The 22,321-nt window shown below is 42.7% G+C and overlaps 2 long non-coding RNA genes across 2 annotated transcripts; one reads left to right on the top strand and one right to left on the bottom strand.

Moving 5' to 3' along the window:
- Nucleotides 1-212: 212 nt before the first annotated feature.
- Nucleotides 213-18,294, top strand: LOC147758356 (uncharacterized). Its single transcript, XR_015318569.1, has 2 exons — nt 213-409; nt 17,580-18,294. It is a non-coding gene; the product is annotated as an uncharacterized LOC147758356 (long non-coding RNA).
- Nucleotides 5,768-16,941, bottom strand: LOC147758357 (uncharacterized). The gene is made up of 3 exons (XR_015318570.1): nt 16,744-16,941; nt 12,540-12,781; nt 5,768-6,492 (listed from the first exon to the last, which is right to left on the bottom strand). It is a non-coding gene; the product is annotated as an uncharacterized LOC147758357 (long non-coding RNA).
- Nucleotides 18,295-22,321: the final 4,027 nt, after the last annotated feature.

Here is a 22,321-nt window from a genome sequence, read left to right as displayed (position 1 = left end):
GAGCATCGAGTTACCGCGTCCAAATATTTGGGCAAAAGGCAGGGCCTGTGCACGCTCCATTCGGCTGGTGCCGCTAGCCAACCTAGTAAAAACCTAACGATAGCGACGGCGTTGCTTCTCGACAGTTTTTTTCGCTAGTTGTCAGAGGTGCTTGAATCAAACAGCGTAAATCATTAGCAGACGACTGTAAGTAGAGTGCGGTCGAGAGACAGAGCAGGATCCATGTCCTACGACAGGTCGATATACCCGTAGAAGGGTGGTGACGATAGGATAGGGAGAGAGATAGATAGATAGATAGATAGATAGGCGAAAGAGGAAAACGGAGAAGCAGTTGTGGAAGCAAGACTTCTTAACTGGTTATTGGGCCGCCTTATAAACTTCGTGTTACCGAGCTCCCTACCAAATAAAGGTAAATATATTGGTGACACTAGTTTAGCTAGGTATCTGTTATACACTGGCGCATGAATGAATCGCTATTCAATCTCCACGAGCAGAAATACAGCGATTTTATGTACATTTTGATTCGGATACACACAGATCACACTGACGAGCTTAGATAAAAAATGGACTAGAACTTTTTTGAGACAGCGCGAGGTCTTTACTTAATTTTTTTTTTTGTTTTTTTACTGCGTTTCACCCTGTTGATACTCTAAAGGAAGCATGATAACGATTTTCAAATGGTCAACTTACTTTTTGCTCGACTCTGTACGTACGTATGATTTGCCGAGAAGGTAGTGATTGTTTTTTAACTTCAGACATGTGAACTGCGGTCACATGCCTGAAGGCAAGATGAGATTTGACGGTAGCAGGTGTGGTAAAATGAATAGAATGCCTCGGTCCGCTACATCTTACAATATTGCCAAGAACCGTAGAAAAATTGCTCCACGTACGGTTATGATGCGTTATTAGAACAAATGGTGGTTCTCTCAATTTGATGTGAAATATACTCTTTGTAGTGATCGACCAATGACAAAAAAAAAATTATTGTCAACGTTGAAAAAGCCCGATACGTGAGCAACTGTGATTTCACCGAAAAACTAAGTATCTGCTATCAAACCACTGCTCGCCACAAAACGAAGCCCGATACTCGGGTGCCGTACGACTCACCTACTCGATCTACCTAAAACGCAATGAGTCCGTCTCTAAAGCGGTTGATTATGACTTGTGAAAAATAGATCACACAGAATCATTAAATACAATGAAAGCGAAGTGTGATGCTTCGCAATCTATCGAATAGTTCAAACTGTGTTTTTCAAATGTGTGTGAAAATTTGTTTATTAGAATTAGAAAGAAATTGTACATGATAACTTGCTACGGCCTGGCAAAACAATTTGGAAGTCTTCTGTTAGCAAGTAACAAGATAATAACAACAAGCCATTGAAAGAAATCGACCGGATTTAGTGAACCGGAAAGCTGTCGACTCCTACCGTGATACCGCCAGAGTGGGTCCATTTTTAGTTACCCGGCAAAAATTCAAAGGACCTACATGGGAATCTCAATGCATCCGCCGTACAGTATGTACCATTCGACTTTTCCCTATTTCGGTACCTGCAGAACTTCGTTAATAATGCTGATTGTGTTTCAACGGACGAACTTGTCGTTATTTTTTCGTCCCGAAACCATAGAATTCCCAGAGAAGTAGGATTGTGGTGTTGCCAAGAAACAAATGAAAGAAGTTAATTTAATATATAGACATCGCATAGACAATTCCACTGTCTATGTGGTGGCGGATTGTGAGCGTCACAGGGTTTGTCATCGGATGTACTAGTGGATGCGGTAACGATCACAGCGAATGATATCTGGGTAAAGTGCTGTCGTAGGAGTCTACGTCTTTCTACTACAAAAACAGAAGGAAAGCTTGTCTCAGTTCGATGACAAGTAGACGGAATGTCACTTATAAGGCGGTCAGGTCAGATTGCGGGGTCGGGTAAAATGCGATAGCTTAAATACTACGTAGGCGACAAAGCATGTTCGAGCTACAAAAAACAACAAAACATCTAACTATATCATTTGCGTCAATTAGGACCATCCCATCGAACTTGGTTAGAATCGGAAAAAAAAACATGTAATATTCAAATGCAATCATAAGATCACGTATAAATATGATGGTTATAATAATTTAAGGTATCGATACATGTTTTAGCGGTATGACGTACACCGATATGAGCAATGCCCCATGTAGGACATTACATTAAAAAATCGAATGGATATTATATTCATACGATCCAAGCGTATGAGTAGTCTAACGACCCATCTGCAATTCTGAGCTAGCCGAAGTAGTGAACGGCAACATGATTCCATCAAAGTCATACCAATCTAAGCTACGTCTATAGCAGTATACCATACGTAAAAAGACGGAACCCATTTAGAGATTGTGTACTGTTATCATACGATCTGTGCCTTGCCCTGGAACGTCACTGTCGTGTACTTCAGTTTCGCAAGCATGAATCTGCGCTTTTGTTCGTTGTTGACGCTTTCGCTGCCTCGAAAGACACTTCATTCTACTTTTGATTCTAGAGAACACAAATTAGAGCGTCCTTAAGGCGTTTGCTGTCAGAAGTCGTTCATGGACAACGGCTGCGGCTATTGTTACCGGACCGTTGCTAATCAACATTAACAAAAAAAACGCGGGTTCTGTCTTATACGGCGTTGACGGAGAGGAGTTGCAGACAATCATTAGAAACTACTCGGTTAGCAGTAAAAAACAGATTTTCTTTCCATTTTCAGATTGAGCTATGCCTACTTAAAGAAACAATTTATAAATGGTGATTCATGTCTAAGCTAAAACAGTGTAAAAGGACTAGAGACTGGTCGTCGCGTCGCGCCGAATCGAGTACTTTTACAGAGTTCGTCTAGTTTTAGTAAGCTCTGTTAAGTCTGAGTAGTCTTAGGTTTTTTTTCTAGCCCTGAAGTATTCGACTTTACGGATACACCTTAGGGATAGCTTATATATATTTTATTTCATTACGTTTCTAAAATACTCTATCTAGTCTACAAAAAATAAGGGGCCATTCATTTGGCCTACTTTATTCAATTTAATTACCAACGCCATTTTAAAGCCCTTAGAAATTGTTTGTTCTTCTCGATGAACAATACAGAATCGGCCCAGCCTCATCTGTTGGCGACTATTTCCGGAAAACAGGATCATACATTCATATGCGCGATGTTTCAATATGAAGAAGACTTGCATCAGTCATGCTGCAGTCTCACATCCTGCCTCACCCGCCATGCCTGTATATAAACTGTTCAAAATACTTCAAAGTTTAGACCATCATGTTGTAGTGAAAAGAAAAGAGGAAAGAATGAATCGCTTTGAGTACTTACAAAGTAGAGACATAAATGTATATAGGCTTACGTTTTAAGGAATGGCGGTTGCTAGTTCCAATTGGATTTATTTCCCAAAAAGGTACCTGCAATAAAGATTAACACATTTTTGTCCCCATTCGCTGTTGTTGTTAGCGAAGACGCTGCGTAATCAATGAGCAACTTTGAACTCTAGGAAAACCATGGAGTTACAATCTTGAAGCTTATTGAAAAAGATGTGAAGGCAATTCTATTACGGCACGAAAACTTAGCTCCAGGTGGGTTAAACTGATCGGCAGCGGGGTTGAATCGTAGGACTCGGCTCGTCGCCGCGAATAGGCCGAGTAAAAATAACGTTACGCAATGGCGCTCACACGTCGACAAACGTTCCTGTCTGAAAGAGTCCCGAGAAAAGCATTGAACTCATCGAATGCGAGATTTCGATCTCAAAACTTGTTAGTCGATGCATACGATGAGTTGAATAAATGCGCCAGTCATCTGCTAAATGGCGGCTTGGAGCGCATTTTTAAAATTGTGATACTGCTGAAATACGAGGTCATAAGGAGTTCGACTTCGCCTAGCACATTAACGAGAACCATATAGCAGACGCGTAAATATGGACACCTAACCTAACCTATATTTATGGTTTTTACCAGCCTTCATTAGCTCTTCGCGTGCGTATGCTGAACGGCTTAGTTGCCCATCGAACCAGTTTTTTCATTTGCTTCCATAAAAGATAGCGAAATCATTGCATACAAAAACTTCCAAAATTTCTACCTTTTTCTAATTTTCTAAGTTCCTAATTTTTAATTACTATGTGCTGGCTACACTCCTGTCGTTTTCGTACAAACGCAAATATTTTTTTGTTTAGAAATCACAGAAGCTACCGAAAATTTACAAGGTAAGCAGTGGTTTAGTGTTTTTAGGTATTGCAGAAAATCCTAAATCTTAAATATCGTAGTCGAAGTGATACCCATTTCTTTTATTATTAACAATAGTGCTGAATCATTTATGACACGAACAGCGTGTACATAGTCGATCATAAACCGATACCTTCTTTCCTTGTTGTACACGCATTATACAATCTCCATTTTAGCGAACCTTCATTTCTACTATGTTAGCTATTTTTCGATGTGACCTCTGCTTTCAATGCACATTATTACATTTGTCCGTAGCCGTTTCAGTCTCTCTCTTTTATCCCTTACCGGGATGTCGCGGCGGACGCTTTAAGTGTACTTCTAACAGATGCTGCCAAGTGTTCCGAAATCGAATTGATTGGCTGAGGTGTGTGCAGGGTTTCTTGTTGATGCCCGGATGGCTATTAAATTCATATTTGCGTCAATGCGAGGTCGAATATAATGTACAGCAGCCCGCAACCATGATGACGACAAACGGACGGAGGAAAGGGTTTCGCCTCACTTGGCGTTCTTCTTTGCCTTGCGAATCGACGCCAAAGCCGGCACGGCCTTGTTTCCTTGTGCCAGCCTTGCTGCTTTCCCCGTTAAACTAATTCATCCATTCACCCGTTGACTCGAATCGGTTATGCAAAGGCCTGCGGGAAAAGCAAGGAAAACACGGTTCGACGCAGCCTAACCCGCGCCAAACCCTTGAGTAATTACTGTACCTCGACTTCCTGCTACTCTAGGAAAGATAGTGCGTTTAAGGAATCGTCAAGTATAAGCAGCGAACAATCGTCCGCTTTCCATTTACCCTTATTTCCTTTCTCCTTGTTTTGCAGTCTCGTTCTTCCTCCCATGCAATGGTCGCCTGCCTTCGCAGGCCGTCAGCCAGCGGAAGCAGACCCCAGCATGATACAGAGAGCAATTGCGCGTGGGCCTGCAGTCTTTCGCAGTGAGTCGGTGGTGATGGTCGCGACGAAGGTAGTGCCCCGCACCAGCCAAGTGTCATTAGGAGAGTTCGTTTTAGAGTTTAATGGAAGTTAGCGTCTCAGGGGACAAAAGATACTCTTCCATCACTTCAACCCACCCCATATATATGTATATATATATACCAGCACCAGCCCACCGTTGCGACTGCGGATGCCGACTTTGTTCGGCGACCACCGCTGCGTGCTGAAGAGGAAAGCGTTGAAAAAAATGAGCAGCTCAATGATTAGCCGTGCTACTACTGCTGCGTACAACAGAACCGCACGTGAAGATGAAACCTAACGCCAGTGAGCGTTAACGAGCGACATCAGCCTAGCCATAGATTTGGTCGTCCTCGACGACATTTCAGTTCGAGGCTTCAAGCGTCTCAACATGGCCTATTGCCGTCCATCTTTGCGTATGGCCAACAGCACTTCCGAAGTGGCAGAACTTTCGGAAGTAATGGGAATACACCCGCTTTTCCATGTCAGCTCCAAGAAATGCGAGATAAGGAGCTGCTACTGCAGGAATCACAGGCAGCAGGATCCATCAGAGGTTCTTTGGGCTGAAGATCTAGTCGTACTGATCGGAATCGCCGTTGTCTAAAGCACTTCGTCCTTTTAAGTGTCCCCTTGTCAGCACCACTTGTGCCACGAAGCGATTGCGCTGCGGTGGATGGTTGTTCGCGTATGCCATGACAGCAGCAGCTCATGATTCGCACTCACGATGGCGCCATTTAGGTGAGTGACCGTTAAGGCCTGGTCTAATTTCCTTTAAACATGCTTTTTGGACTCCTGATGTTCTGTTATTAACAATGAGTATTCTCCAGATGACATTCGTGTAGCTAATCTCGTTTTTCTCCTCTCTCTCTCTCTCTCTCTCTCTCTCTCTCTCTCGCACACACAAAACCCTTCATTCATGTTCCTCCCTCCCTTCCTGTTTTGACATGCACTATTTGGCTCTATCTCATCAAGGCGGATAGTTTCCCCGAACTCAAAGCTTCGACGTTTACTTTTTCACTCTTTGTGAGCTGTAAATGGGCTTTTCTACGCAAGGCCATTGGTTTGCTGTCGTCTTTGTTTTGCAAGTTCCGTGGTGGCACGGTGGGCAGTCTTTTCGCAAATCTTACGAATATTGTGTGGTCTAGGTTTGAGTTCGGGCGTAAACACAGTTTCACGCTGGGACGTGCTAGTCGTCTGTGGCAAAACTTGACGGCGGTGGAGGACGTAAAACACGAGGCATTCAGCCAGTAATAGGAAAAAGTACCATGTAGTACGTTGTATTGCTTCGAAATTTGCGGTTTTTTTCGGCCTGCAAAAAAATACTGAAAAAAAAAGGAAATATAGCAGCGTGTATGACAAGCGGAAAACAGTGGCAGTAGCTTATTAGATTCAGCTGAACTGTGATCGTATTATGGAGCTATAAAATATTTTTTCAACATGACCATTATAGTTTCGACGCTGGTCTGGTTCAACATATTTAATAATATATTAGTAATACTACAGTCTCTTTGTTGAGTTAAAAACTCCATCTCTTGCATTTGTGACAATTGCTAGCAATTTGTATATTACCTTCCCTTCGTTTTATTGTCGTCTTTCGGACAAGCCAACGTAACAACTAAAAAAATTAGCAGCAATACTAACCTGTGAGCTAGGCCAACGTAATGTACTATATGACTAGGCCAGCCGTTTACACTAAGATCAGACTATAAAAACGCAATGAAAACGAAATGTTTGATTGCGCCGTCGGCTGAGTAATCCTACCATTGCCTTTCATTCCTTATTCCTCATTGACGTATTATGTTTGTTTCTACGACGACCACGGCCGTACAAGCGCGTCAATTCGTGTGCTCCTCGCCGCGCGTAACGCTGGGCGGGCGCTTGCAGAATGAGAACCTTGCTTGAGTTTTGCCTATGTCGGTTTCGTCATAGGGTCCTCTATACTTTTTATGGTCATAATTTTACGTTGCTGTCCTCGCCATCAGTAGCGCTCTTTGCCTTTGAGCTTTATGATCGTCTGCCACTGACAACGACAATACAGGGAACTTTTGTCTCTACTGGGCCAAGAGCCAAATTGATGTCATCCGCTTCTGTATCGGAGCGCTGCCAAAGTCGCTAGCCTGACGAACACGTCACAAAGATGAGTTCTACAACGCTATAGAGAGCTACGGATATGTAGCACAACCGCTAGTAGGCGCTGGTGTTGGCTAACAGAACTCGCCCGTCGTCGTTGTTCCCTATAGAGAGTCATAGGGTACAATAACAGACGGCCTTCGGCTCCGTAGGGCTCGCAAGTCCCATCTCTCTCAATTTTGTGTTTTGGGATCTGCTGCCGTGGCTAATAAAAAATAAAATTTCATCTGGAGAAATTTGACAGCACCAGCGAGATTTGAGCCTTCGAATGTCGGTTCGTTCTAGACCCTTCCGTTGTTTTGCTACGTTTGTGGGTTGACATTTTTTGGCGGAGGACGAGGAAAAGCGCGCCTTTGACATTGAGGCAAGTGGAAAAGAAGAGACACAGGGAAAAGCCGGGGAATTTTTTGAACGGGTTAGTACTGGGCAAAAGCCCTAAAAAGATGGTGGCCTCGAAAAAGAGATGAAACTGAAGATGGAAACGGCGAATATCGTTTGAGAACTGCTACCGTTACCACTTTCATCAGTAGTAAGAAACGGAACATGGCGAAGAAAAAGAAGAACCGAGAAACGGGGCACACTTGCACAAGTGTGCCTCGGAAAGAGACGAAACGAAGACAGTGGTTTTCAATGGCTGTGCTAACTGTTCTGCTATGACTAGCCCTCTATGTCAGTGTCTCATTGCGTAATAGGAACGAACGACAAGAGAAACGCGTCTCCGGACTAAGAGGCCACTCTTGGTTTTTCATTCTCTTTCTTTGGCGTTATTGTTGTAGGATAGGGTCATGGAAGCTGCCAGCATCCGTAGCAGTAACAGCGGTTGCATCGTCGTCAACGGTAGTCGAGCCACTGTCATTGGCGTTGTCGTAGCTACTCGAAGATGAATAACTCCCCTGAGATATATGATGACGCCCTAAAAGAAAACGGGGATGCTTCTGGCGAATGCTGCAAAAGTTTGCGAAGACGAGGAAAGAACGACGGGTAGCCAAAGCTTAAACAAATAATGCATTCTTTCAATTCGATGGGACTTCCAGACGTCGAAAGTTCGAGAGACCGTCACAACTTTACATTGGTTTATGAGTCAATCATTATTAGTTAGCCCATTTCAATCCCAGGGCTTCTGTAGAACAAAATGATCTTAACACAAATAGGTAAAGAAAATAGACGCCTAAGCAAGAGTAGACTCTCAAACTTGTCTGGGTAGCAGGTGTTCAGGCAAATACATGGGCGAATACGCACGTTACATACAGCTATTCAAATCTGAAGGCTAAAGAGTCAACATGAACACGGCATGCTAATGATAGGCTACTGATCCATTCTACTCCGAAAAATATCCCCAACCTGGCACCTCTGAAATTACGAGCTTGGTTGGCCAGCATTCTGCCGTTTGTTGAATTTTTTCGACTTTGACAATCAATCATCTGCCCCCCGGGATACGTATAGGTTGAAACGACACCAATTAATTATTGGGCTTTTCGTGCACTTCCTTAAACCACTATGGCTCTTTGTGAGAGCCACCGTAACATACCAAGCCGTGCGTACGATAAAAGTTTAAACTGTCGATGGCGAAAAACTTCACATACGAGGATCAATAAACAAAAAAAAGAGCTCAAAATCGAACGTATCAACGCTGCATTTTGAATATATAGGCAGAATCTAAAAAGCGTATTGCCCAGTATAGCCTAAGCCTCATATAGATCTATAAGTAACTAGTGCTTTTGCAAACTCGAACAACACATTTTCAGTTCGAACGAATTTAGTTACCGAGTCAACAAGTTACGAAAAGATGGCCTGATGCTTTAGTTGTTTGATGTTATGACCCATGATAGGGGCAAAGTAGACTGTAGGGTAGGCATACACGACGCATTGCTGCTCCTTTTGCCCCTACTTTGGTTGGTAACACATGGAATACTTCGATATTTACTTATTCTATTTGATCTTTTTTGCCTTTTGAAAAACTTTTTCTATTTGAAAAAGTTATTCTATCACTCTAAACCATTAAGTTCCGCGCCGTTGCATGGCACTACAGATGCAATCTGTAGCTACGCCGAATGTTTACTATATCTTTGGTCTTAGTTGGGTAAACTTTTCTTATTTTCCTAGGATTCTTTCTTCACACTGGACCACCGCAAAACGAAACAGACAAGAAAGTACATAATATTCTAAGGGTTTTACCTTAGATTTGTGTCCCGGATCATGTTCGTCAGTTGCTACTGCCAACGGTAAAACCTACTAACCTGCATTTCCGCAGAACCCTTAGGGCACGTCGAGTATTCGAGCAGCCATTCCCAAACTTTTCTGCCCCATTATGCATTGGGATCACGTTGGTCAGGTAGCCAGTAGAATCAACGTATTAAATAACATTAACCCTTGAACTGAATGTCGATGGACGCGTCGATCTGCGCCTATTGTCCAGTCAACGAAGAACAAGCTGGTAGCTCCAATGACATTAACCACTGTTCGTGTGAATGTACTACGTTTGTGCGTCAAGCGATCTGCTCGAAATTTTATCTCTTTGTCATGTGACGGAGTCCATTAATTATCATTATTCATCCATAATGTGCAATTGTTATTAGATACAGTTTAGCCAAGACGTTCCCGTTTCTCAAGAGGGGTTTGTGCATCATTCGATGTCCTTGACGGAAATGTTGCAAAATATCCCCTTGATCGTTTTGTGTTTGTCGAGAAATGTCGGAAATGTGCAGTATGTAGGCGACGATTGGGAAGTTCAATAACTTGAGTTTCAAGTTCACCCAACAATCAGATTTTATTTAACAAACAAATGATTTAACAAGTAAATTCCGGGCTCAATGTAACGATGTGCACCGAACTATTTGCTTATATTAATTCCTATGCAGGGCAAAACGCCGTATTGCGTATTTATCACGTCAGTATCGTATGGGAATTTCTTGTTTTATACACTTTAAAAATGTCACAATTCGGAACTATTAAAGTGATTGTAAGAAATTTACTTTTTTAGAGCATACTGTTTTATGGACCTCATATCCATTTTCGTTAAAGCGTCAGCTTAATTAAACAAACAACGACAACAACAAATTTTTTACTAGGCTTTTTCCCGCTTATTTTTCGTCTTGCCATGCATTTTTTCTATCTCTGACCCAATTTGTGGCCGATCTCCTAGACCTATCATTTATAAAGTATGTGGTTTTTATCTTGTTCGTATGGTCTTCTTCATCCCGCCCTCGAGTCCACAGGACCGCGCGATACTGTCTTAACCCTAGAGGGCCATTTGTAATGGACATCGTACGCAGAACGCTCTCTGTGTTTAATAGTTTCATGTCAGGTGCTTGGTCTGGCTGCCGCCATTAGATTCCCAGGGGAATCTTCAGTCCGTTGTTGAGGGGCTGTAGCGGAGCTACAGATCGACGCAACCCAGCTTGAGATATCTGTCTCGAACACCCCACCTCAAAACGATGTTCTGCTCATGAACTTCCTCACATTTCAGCATGCTAAATCTATTATACGTTCGTATGCTCTTACACATGCGCACGTTGCAACTTGCAAGGTATTATTCTCTTCAGATAGATTTCTCGAATATGTCAGGTGTATTAGCACTGTGAAATCTCTATCCTTGTGAAACGAAATCAATGAACGCGTTTTTTTTTTGACAAGAAAAATCCGTAAAAAATCGGTTTAGAAGAACACCTCTCATAACCTTCTTTAAGTAAATATCTGACAAAGCAGCTGTATAGAAGACAGCATTGGCTAGATGATTTGGAAGAAAACTTACACGTACTGGTTTCCCACGCTCCTGTTGAAGGTAAAAAAACAACGTGGCATTTAACGAAGTTGCCGACATCGTTTACCTTTAATGCCCATGCGGCAATCGTGGCACCTATTACCTACTACATTGCTGGCGCGTAGCTTTGCCTTTTGTTCTTACAAAGTGACGAACAAGAACTGCTCCCTTCCGGTGACGACAACGGTGGCTCAACTCCTCTATATCTCTCTCAACTTCCAGCCTTCGGTACAACTAATGGCGAGAGCGTTAATCACAGCTATATCTAATTTTTTGTTGCCGTTCAAGCTACCGTCCGTCTGTCCAGCGAGTCAGCCAGTAGTATAATAGGACCAGCACGAGAGATGTACTCCTGCCTGTTCGTATTTAGCAGGTCCTAAGTAAAAAATTTTTATTGCTATCATCTTTTTTTTCTAGCTGGGTAGTGTAGAACTCGATAGCGTGGGATATTCTCTTTGTGTAAAAACCTCCACCTATCATATTCGCTCCTGTCAGTTATAAATTGCCAATGAGGTTGACGCTAGGCGAACAACCAAGGAAACGCTCATGGCTTAAGGAGCACAAATTTTGGAAAGGGGAAAAAGCCCGTAGAAGTACGAAACAACATTTTAGGTGCATATCTGTACTTTGCACGGCCCTTTTTTTCCTACGATGAACGTCTTGTAGGCGCCAAAATCTACCTATCTCGTTCGAGGACTTGAAAAGAAACTCTCTTAGATGGTATAAAGGTGCTACGCAGTCAACAAATTGCTATCTTACAATCGAACTCGTTAGCTTTCGAATCAGTGTGTCCTTCGCTTTGACTCGGGAGAAGAAGGAGTCAGCTTCTAGTGCATACATTTTCACATAAACATGTGTACACGTTGTGTAGCTTAGTCGGCTCTAGACAAAAATCACATAGTGTAAACTAGTTTTGGCTTGTAGGAAGAACGCTATTGGTATCGTTGTGAAGTTCCTTGTATGCTTTATCAGGACTATTCTTGTCGTTTATTGATATCGCAAGATTTTACATCTATTTTTAACTGGGCTACGATAGATACTTTTACTATAGACACCTGTATGAATGGTGACTGGATTTTCAACTACGCTGTCCCTTAAATTAGCTGACCCAAAACGAGGCAAGAGGACAACTGGTCAAGCAAAGAAGCGGTCCTTCAAGGTACTGCGACAGCCACTGTCGCCGTAGCCGTTCTTTATAATTAGTACTTACTACCTAACCCACCGCATCTACTAGGTTGGAGAGCCAACGGCTGCTGGGAGAGCTACAGCCTAAGAAAGACAAACGTTTTATACCACAGTCATCATCTATAGCATAGTACACAGCTGATGAGCCTCGTTAAACACAACCTTCCCTCTAACGTCCCATTCGCGACTAGCAACTATCCCAGAGCACTGCGGAACACCGAAACCTATGTTATGCCCGCACACAATGTCAGAGGCATACGTTACTCTCAAACTTCATTTCAGTCACTTACTTACCCCTTAAGGGATGATGATGTCGGCACCAGGCCCGCCTCATTTCTTAGGCGGAGCAAAGCTCCATTTTCGTCAGTGACCAGTTATAACAATAGAGTAAGATCTGCACACATGATATGGCAGTTCTGGCGGAGACAGGAAATCGCCGGATGATTGTCTCTTCATGCGACCTCGCAGCAGGTCACCATTTGCTGCTCACGAAAGCTAAACTGGAACGAGCGCGATCCTTATTCGGGATTCTGAATCTGTAAGAAACTGAGTTTACTGATGGCTCAATCCGTCAAAAAACAATGAGGTTTGTAATATTGACTGTGTTACCTGGTCTGTCAAACGTGGATTATATAACGTGACAAAAAGCTGGTTGTCCATTCATAAATAATACTGACTACAAGCGTAGGTTGCGAGAGGACGCTGGCAACGTTATAATGGAAACGTTCCGTTTGCTAATGAGCGTAAATCGATTATAACCCGTCTGCGGGTTCAGAGATGTGAACGCACTGCTTTTGGCACGGCTATGCGTAGTCTAACTGTTATAGATTCGATCAACACGATAGTTTTGCTTATAAGTCGTGGCAAATATATCAATTATTTTCTTTAGCAGATCGTTCAAACAGAACAGGTTAAGGTCGGCTTTAAAGGTTAGTTAGCTAAGTACATGAAATTCGTGTTTGTTTTTGACTCCAAGCGCTGATAAGATAGCTAGAGAATCATTTGTTCGCTCATAGTTTTCCATGAATGGTCATATCTGACACGCATATATTAAGTAGAAACAATGTGCAGGTTCGTTTAGAGTAAACTTCATGGTAGTTAATGTGTCCACTAACTGTAATTTTCGCAGTAATACCCTTGCTATAAATTCGTCTGCTGGTTATGATAAAACGGGAACTACAATAGAACGCATCGTTTTCCATAAAAGAGAAGACCAGCCACCGGGTCGATATGGTATCCAACGGAATTATAGCATTGAACATCTGGAAACCGTTGTAAGAGCCTCGGGACTGATTTCGTTCGGGTTTTCGCTAATAAACGTAACATCAGAAAGTGCTCTAGGAAAACCAGCCAAAGATCTTCGCTTTAATAAACGCAAGTGTCAGCCAATTAGAGACTGCTGATTGGCACGTCAACCGAGGGATATTATGGAGAGCTTCACAGTTTGTATACCTGTTGAAAATGAAGTTCGCTTGCGTACGCACGTACTCAGTGCGAACGATCGGGCTGAAAGGTAATTTCAACACTCATTTTATTATAAAAATGTGTGCGAGGCAAGCGTTACGGTTAATTTGTTATATTAACTACTGGAAAAAATGATTGCCAGTGTAGACTTACTTAAGACCAGGCCTCGTTTGAGTTCCTAACACATGCAATTCAAGTGCGTATCGGGGCGGGCTAACCCTGCTAATACTAAATTATGTAATAGTTTGAAAACCGTCGTTAAATGGTATGATTTACGTGCCGTCATCCTTGCTATAATGTCAGAGTCATTCAAATGATCTCACCGATATTGTATCTTTAGGGTCAGACCGTTCGCACGTGATTTCTATCTTAGCCGATATAGGACCTTGTAAATGATTCGCTGCGCCAAATAAACATTGCCAATACACAATAGGTAGGAAACATCTTCTAAATTTACTCTTGTTATTTTAACAGTTTTGTTTGTAGAAAAAAATTCTGACACTTTTAGAGCTACATACAATACACACATTTCGTATACCGTCGATCCATGTTATTTGCATAAACATATGCGGCCCTGTTCAACAGGATACGTAGGCTGCTAACCCCGCTTTGATCCTACGAGCGTCTGCATAGAAGACCAACCCTGGCGTCCACTGCTAGAGGCAATGTGGCAATTTGCCAACGGCATTCGACTACTAGATCATTGCATGGCAAAGCGGTGCAAACCGGGTGGGGCTGTTGAGTTTTGGGGCTTCCCCGATGCTCGGGGCGATCTAGCCTGCTTTCTTCGCGCTGGCGTCTGCTAACTGCCTGCAGTCACTTTAGAGCGGTCGACGAGCATTACGGGTAATGGTAATAGCGGTGGAAGTAGTATTAAGCGTCTTGACAAGATCTGACTTGATCATTTAGCCGGCGAAAAAGCTCCTTGCGCGCTTCAGTCGGCCAACGTCCGACCACTGCAGTTATTAGCTGGCCTGCACCATTCATTGGTGGGATGCTTCAGCTACGGCTGCTGTGATCGTCTTCAAAATCGTTACAAGTATGAAGTGCTGCCAAAAGGAACATTTCGTCACAATGCAAAGCAGGCCTCGAGCAACGTAGGTCCGAAATAGACTCACGAAAAGCGTGCACGTCGTCCTACCGATTTTATCCGTCGAAACACATCCATCTATGGGATGGAACAGTTAAGAGCTTTGGGGAAAAAGGAGTGAAAGCTGGTGGCAGTCAGGGTGCAGTTAAGGGTAACCTATCTTAATAGAGAAACGAACCTAAGGGATGATTTTGGAATTTACAGCTGTTAGAATAGAAAAGGATTAAATTTATGTTTACCCTTATAATTAATTTTTATTACTGTTACATTATTTTATATACAATATAAATATGTATAGCATTAAATTATAAATTGCTTATAATGAACAACGACGACGACCAATAAAGTTCGACAGAATTCAGGTAGACTAGCAAACATTGTGACGAGTCGATAGCTGTTCACTGCTTAATTCTAATAAAAATGAGCAACAGAAACTTAATTTCATCTTGCGTCCTCACCCGATCTTTTTTTTTTTGAAAATAGAAAATATATAAAGAAAAGGCTGCCTTCATTTAGTTATTGACATGAAGGCCTCTGTTCAATATTATGGTATTAGATTGAATAAACTGCCATAAAAATGTTGGCGAGCCAAGTTAACAATATGGACGTATATGACTATAGCGAATATCATGCTACTCTCTGTTAAGAAAAGCGCACTGTTCGAAAAATGCTCAACTTTGCGTCCTTTTAAATAGAATTGTATATAAAACGAGGAATCTTATGAATCTGCACAACGGGACTGTCAATTACTATTCTGGAGTTGCGAGAAATGACCACCATAAGCAGTACGAATGCTTAACCATTGAGCAAGCGACTAGGATTCTTGTGCTATAATGTATATACTGTCTGTGGTTGCATAGACTTGTGCCATTAGCTACGACACACCGTCACCTCTAGGGGCAGCTGAGTTAGGGTTACGGCAGGATTCGCATAGAAACGAAGCCCCTCACGGGGCCCAATCATACCTGAAGTTCGAAAGGTCGAAGGCTTTCCACGCGCAACCATCTAGCTACAGTCATTTTGATATCCTGCTACAGGACGTGTCCACGCCTTTAGCTATTGATCGCATTCCTTGAGAGTGGAGCAGCGTGTCGGAGATCCATTTGCACGGCCCACTGGCGCGCACATTCATATGCCCTGCCCGAACGAGGGCCTTACGGCGTGGCGGTAGTATGATACGTGCCTAAAAGCATCCAGCAGATAGCTACTGGATGCTGATCGGGGCAAGAAAGGTTATGCACCTTAACCGATGTACCTACTTTAAGCGTGACACATTTAACCCCACGAGGGACGTGGTGCAGCCTGGAAACGGACACGCGAGAAAACTGTACTGGTGCAGGAATCGAGAGAGCACAGCGAACTCAGCCGGCATAGACTCGAACAAACAAAGGGCTTATGCTGCGCTCCCCAAGAAAAGTTTCTTCATCATCTGCGGACCATCATGCTGGTCGCATCTCGTTGGAAGCTTGGGTACATTCTATGGAAAGCGGATCTGACCATTTTAGCCTCTCCAACGGAGAGAGCAGTGCTTGCTTTATGGCTGCTAACACAAAACCGAGGCTTCAATAGAAATTTTTAGGGAATGAAGAAGTGTACCGCACTGCTACGAAAAGCTTTAGTAAACGACAAAAGGAAGCTTTTTTCATGGTACTTACACTGTTGAATGTGTGCTAATCAAGCAGCCGTGACACGGCGCAAAATGTATTCGTATATTTTCTGTAGATCAGTGCTTAGTCAATACTAGCCGCTTAAAACTTTGACATCTCTCACATTTGCCATTGAGGAGGTAACAATGAATGTAGCCACGGAAAATTACTACGGCGTGCTCGTACGAGGAATAATTTATACAACTATTTAAACAATTCTATATATTATTTGTTGACTCATTGTTTCAGCCTACTCAAAAAGTCTGTCGATACAGCTTAGCGAAGCTGATATCCTTACCGAGAGTTTTCGCTGTAATACAATATCTCCTCTCACGTTACGCTATGTATGGAACAAAAACAAGTATTTTCGTGCTTCGTTTTTTCAAATTGAATCGCTTAATTAGCGCTCCAATCTAGGCAGCCATCGTCAATGAGCTAAAAAACTAAATGGCCTAGGCTAATTCTCTTCAAAGCTGCGAAAGACCTAGGAGGCGCAATTGAAGATAGCCTCGGACCAACTGCTCTTCAAAGCGGTCGACGTTCAGACAAATTCGCGGTTCAACTGTAGTCGGCGAAAAAAGCGGCTCGCTTTTTAGATATTTTGAACTATCGTACCGGTTAGTCTACAGTCGAGTATAATCCGCTGTTCGAGCTCAGAGCTCCTAAATATTTAGCTGTATCGTTTTATACCTAGTATATGCCTTAAGTACACAAGTAGAGCTCCCCCTGCCTCTTCAACTGTCTTCCGTTGGGCATCGTAGAAAAATAATATATGAGATATTTACACTATGTTAAATATATTCAGTCCTTGATGGCATTCGTGCTACACATGGTCGAGATTTACACATCACGCACTAATAATGACATAATAATTTACAGTACATTTGCCTATCTATCTATCTACAGAAAGACACACACTCCTATCTACTACCAGAATATTACAAGCTGGCTGAGATGGGTGAAACATGCAGTTTATGAACGTCCTACCACCTATACCTGCAGTTCTATTGCTCCCATGCACTTAACGTTTGTCCGAAGTTTTTTTCAATTTCCACGATGTAGTAATTTTCGTTATACGAAGTCTCAATCAGCTCGTCTAGTTACTTACCCGTATCATTTCTACTTCTCATCCAGGTTCAACTCTGAGTCAAAAAGAATTGCCTGAGAAAAACCTGTGAACGATGTCAGTCTTCCGCGCCAAAAGGAAAATTTCCCGTGTCGTCCTATCCTCAAAAGGTATTAGCATGGGAGGAAGAGGCGAGATCTGAAGGAAGAGACGGGCACAGCTGGTGACGTAATGGCTAATGTAACGTAACAGAAAGGGGCAACTATTGCCGCTATTGCAAAAGGAAGATGCAACTGCACTTGTGAGATGGCCAGTTTCTTCATTAGGACAAAGCGAAAACAGTTGTTCAGCAATTGGGACGGCACAAAACATCGCCGACATGGAAAAAACAATCGAGATCATTTTCTTTTTAACGCCACCAGCTGTTTATCTGGCGCGCTCCGTCTGACGTTTTACCGGCCGTTTCGGCTTCGTCTATTTGAAGGATATGGCATCGCTGAAGAACTATCTATAAGTTTTATACGACTTTATACGGTCTTTATACGACAGAATTCACTCTCGAATGAACTATACCCAGCATCACGCACTTTGGCATTTGTTGGCAAGCCAGGCGCAGGTTGGATTCTCGAGCGATCACAAGGTTGCTTGACGAAGAAAAAAAAAGTCCAAATATCATTCATACAGTATCCACTAATGAGAAATTACTCTGTGATAACGGGGAGAGCGTTTGATAGTAATGTGTGCAATTTGAATAAATGAAAATGAAGAAGTATCGTATTGTCAGACAGGCGTCATTGACAAGCTTTAAGTTCATGTTCGAAATTGCATGATGCATCGTAGTATGTATACGGTTCTCGTTTTAATCGTTTCAACGAACGACCTACAATTTGCGTAAGTAACGTCCCCAACTAATCTAACATAGGTGAAGTTTACAAGTTAAAATCAGCCTCAACAACCTGTTGCTAAGTTTTTCAAGTCCACAGGCATTTTCAACGACAGCCCAAGTGATAGTTACATCGTAAATGAAACGCTCCTCTCTAGTATCGATGTGTCCTGCAATTTCGATAAGTATATCTGCGCTTATTTACTTCAAAATATTATCTGTACGAGGAAAAAAGCTGTCATAACCGTCGTCTCTGGGTTACAGCTACACGTACCGTTTAAAATCAGTTCTACGCTGATAAGAGCTACGTGTAGGATGATGGCTTGAACTGAATTTAACGTCAACTTCATAGCAAATGACTAACTCGCCCTCTTCTACGGATTTACCCGAGATAAAACATCTGCTTTGAAGATTTTTACTGCATTGATAGTCGTTGCGATCCTCTGCTAGCTTATACACACACCAGACAGATGTAAACATGTACATAGCAGATGAACCTAGATAAGTTGTTGGTATCAGCCGTAGGCTTTCTCGAGACCTATTCTTATTCGTCGAGCCAGTTCTCTGTGTTGGGAAGAGATTCGCACGTAGGTCCAACAGACAAATAGTGAACACGGCTAGCGAATATAGCAGGTCCAACGCGTTCGTAGGATGAACAGGGAGGCAGTGCATGCTTTACGTATGCTAGACGCTATAAAAGAGTCTTAACAACGCAGTGTGGTGGCTCAGCGATTTTTCAACTGGAGCACAAGAGAGACTACCACGGATATCCGCCTTTTACTGCTGAGGAGACCTATCCAGCTATTGATCAACAAGTGAATTTGATTGGCATGACATTGTCCCAAAGGGGTCAGCGATGTTGCTGACCAAGCGATTCTCCAGGTTGCGCTTCAGCTTTCAGCCGTCGAGGCTTAGGCAAAAGCTGAATAGTGGAATAGTAGTGGGCAGAGGAGCTGTATCGGCTGTCGACCCACGGATAGAATTGTGAGACGCTGACCGAACGTTCCGTAGAGATCAGCAGAGTCTGCAGCTCTAGTGACAGCAATGTGCAAAACGTTCGGCTATAAACGAAACCATTGTCGTTAATAAAATGTCTGTATGAATCCGGGCGTCCCCAGGTAAGACACCTGTAGTTTACATGTTGAACGTCAGGGATCTCTTCAAAGTGGTACACAATGAAAGCCAAAAAAAAAACGGCGAAAATTCTATGTATAATAATACGTTTCGACAAAAAAAGTATTCATTTATAATGACATATGTGTGCGTGTATGTATAAAAAAAACTGTTAAGACAATGGTTTGGTTTATAGTTAATCGGGCGACGTCGATTTGTGCAGTAAGTGAATTCTATCTAACGTGAATGTCAGCATCTATGCTGGAATGATAACGCTTCAGGCAGCGAGCTCTTATTCTATGTCAAGCTTCTCGTTTCCAAGGAAGATCATTTCCGCTCTTCAATTGACGACATTGACGCACGGTCAGCTAGTTAAATCTGTACGTGAATAAATAAGATAATCATGATTTTCCCATTGAACGGCGCACCCCTGGTTTGTTTCCGTATGTTGGCTATAACTTAGATTTTCCTAGAAAGCGCTATTTCGAGGACGTTTAGATTGGGCCAATCAACCTTGTGAAAAGCAACACACGATGATGAGGCGTCATTTGCTTTCTTCGGCTTTACTAATCTGGATTTGTCGAGTCGTATGCTAGCAGTTCTGACTGTTAGATTCTGGCTAGTCGCTTGTATGTGTTGAGGCTTCTACACGTGGTACCGTCCAATATAGAATGAGTAGGCTTCTTCGGACATAGCATCTTATTAGGAGATCAGTCTTAATCACGTATGCTTGACGCGAACGCAGTTTGGTACCGACAACACCGTTTACTTTGGGACTTTTTTAAAAAAAGGAGTAACTTTTAACGGTTCATAGAGAAATGCCTTTCTAGCGACGTTATAAACTACTTGACGGCGCAGCACTGGCCTACTATGAGCATTGATATAGGCAAATACCCATAACCTTCGTCTAAGTGCCCTGTAACAATGTGCATGTTCAATAATACTTGCTCTAATTTAAATTGTTAAAATCAACAAACGGAAGCAAACATGGAAATATGCGTATGATAAACTAACAATACCGTTTGTCTGGTAAATAACATCTAGTTGTAACAAAATACGTAAACAACAGGCACCTCAATTAATCATTTAATAATTTGCTCATTGTATAAGGTGTGCGCACTGTCACTATAAAGTGATTTTTTTCGCACGAGTAGCTGTAATAAAACTTTCTCCGTGCGTCCAAGGATTACGATCTATAACAAGACTGAAAAAATAGCCTGCCGGAACAGATGCGTTTGGCAAGGGTCACACGTGGTAAGCAGACCTCAGACAACGTTGCTGTTCCGCGGCCCTTTCTAGCCGCCTCGAGCCCCAAGCTGTGCAAAGCTTCTTAAAGCTGCCCCCGTCACCGAGGTTGACTGGAACGGCTCGGTGTTGTATCAGGTTTTTTGACTGGATTCTTTTCATGTTGATTACGATGATACTTTCTTACGATAAGGAGTGAGCCTTTTCGGACATATCCTGATAAATCTACTAATTGAAAGCTTCACTTGTTAGGCGTACAAGGCTCCGCGACGAAAAAAGATTTGCTTGAAAACCTTCAAAAAAGGAGCACAGGAGGTCACTGAGATAATCGCGCCTCAACGCAGGATGGATGGCGAATACTAAGAAAAAGTCAAGCGTCTCCAATTTCTTTTTCCCTACTCCCTGTTTTCGAAGATCACGATCGTGGGTGGAACGATCGCAGCAGCAGCAGTAGCTTCATGGACTACCTTCGAGACATTGCAAGAAAAATTGCTGGTTCAGACAGACATTACCCGTAATGCCATCTGTCGTCGATAGACTCCGAAGGACCAGCCACTCACAAACCAAGAACTGGGTCCGACAACCCGATGCGTATCTCGAGAGCGTGGAAATTACACCTCAATTAGAATGCGCACAACGTCTAGATGCGTGTTCGCCAACTTAAGAAGGTCTTCTAGGAGCGAGGATTCGGGATGGAGGCGAAACAGGCTTCGCCACCGACTTGATTCGACCGTCCGATTTGAACAGATCCTGGAGCCTCAGAAGTTTCTCTCGGGAGGGATCTTTGTGCTTGATGCGAACTAAACGGAAGGTGTTCACTCCTGAACTCTACGAACGGAGCGAGCGATTTTTATGGTAAGGTCGGAATCGAGAAAAATTGGATCGTGGCTGTGCGTTGCTGTTCGGAGAACGTCCGTTGCGGAAAAACAGCTCAGTTAACTGCAGAGCTCACTAGGACAATTGACTGAAAAGATTATCGTGCGTAACGTGACCGGACAAATGTCCATCTGCCGTTCGACATGTGATGCCATACTAAAAGCATGTTTCTATAGCGTCTCACTATAAACGCTCGGAAGCGTAAATCCTGCCATACGTACATACATAGCGCTAGAAGAATACAATAGTTAAGATAGTCTGTTACGTCAAATGTAAGGCGATATGGGGAAATCAAGTGTCTATGACGGCCATCACCAGTGTCTCAGTTCACAGTCAATAGGTCTACTAATGGCTAGGGTAGTAGAGGTGACGAGTTTCAATTAAACACTATAGCGATTAAAATCTGGGTCGTCCCACAATCGGTATATCTATGCGATTACTCTGTCGCCGAGAGAGGTTCGTTATAACAATAGCTTCCGCGAAGAGATATTACGCCGGAACTAGAACTATTAGGAGCTGTTTAACTATTTAACCTGTAGATTCTATTTGGCTTTCCTGCACTCACCCATCTAATGCATACAAGATACCCGTACGTCTATAGTTCATCCCTTATGAAAAAAAATATACATGACGTTGTTTTCGTAACGAAACAGTATTTTGACTTGTCGAAATGATACGCATGAATCACTGTCA

Source organism: Varroa destructor, unplaced genomic scaffold (assembly GCF_002443255.2).
Source record: "Varroa destructor unplaced genomic scaffold, Vdes_3.0 BEIS01000001.1, whole genome shotgun sequence".
Taxonomy (NCBI): Eukaryota; Metazoa; Arthropoda; class Arachnida; order Mesostigmata; family Varroidae; genus Varroa; species Varroa destructor.
This window is presented reverse-complemented; position numbering and strand designations above follow the sequence as displayed.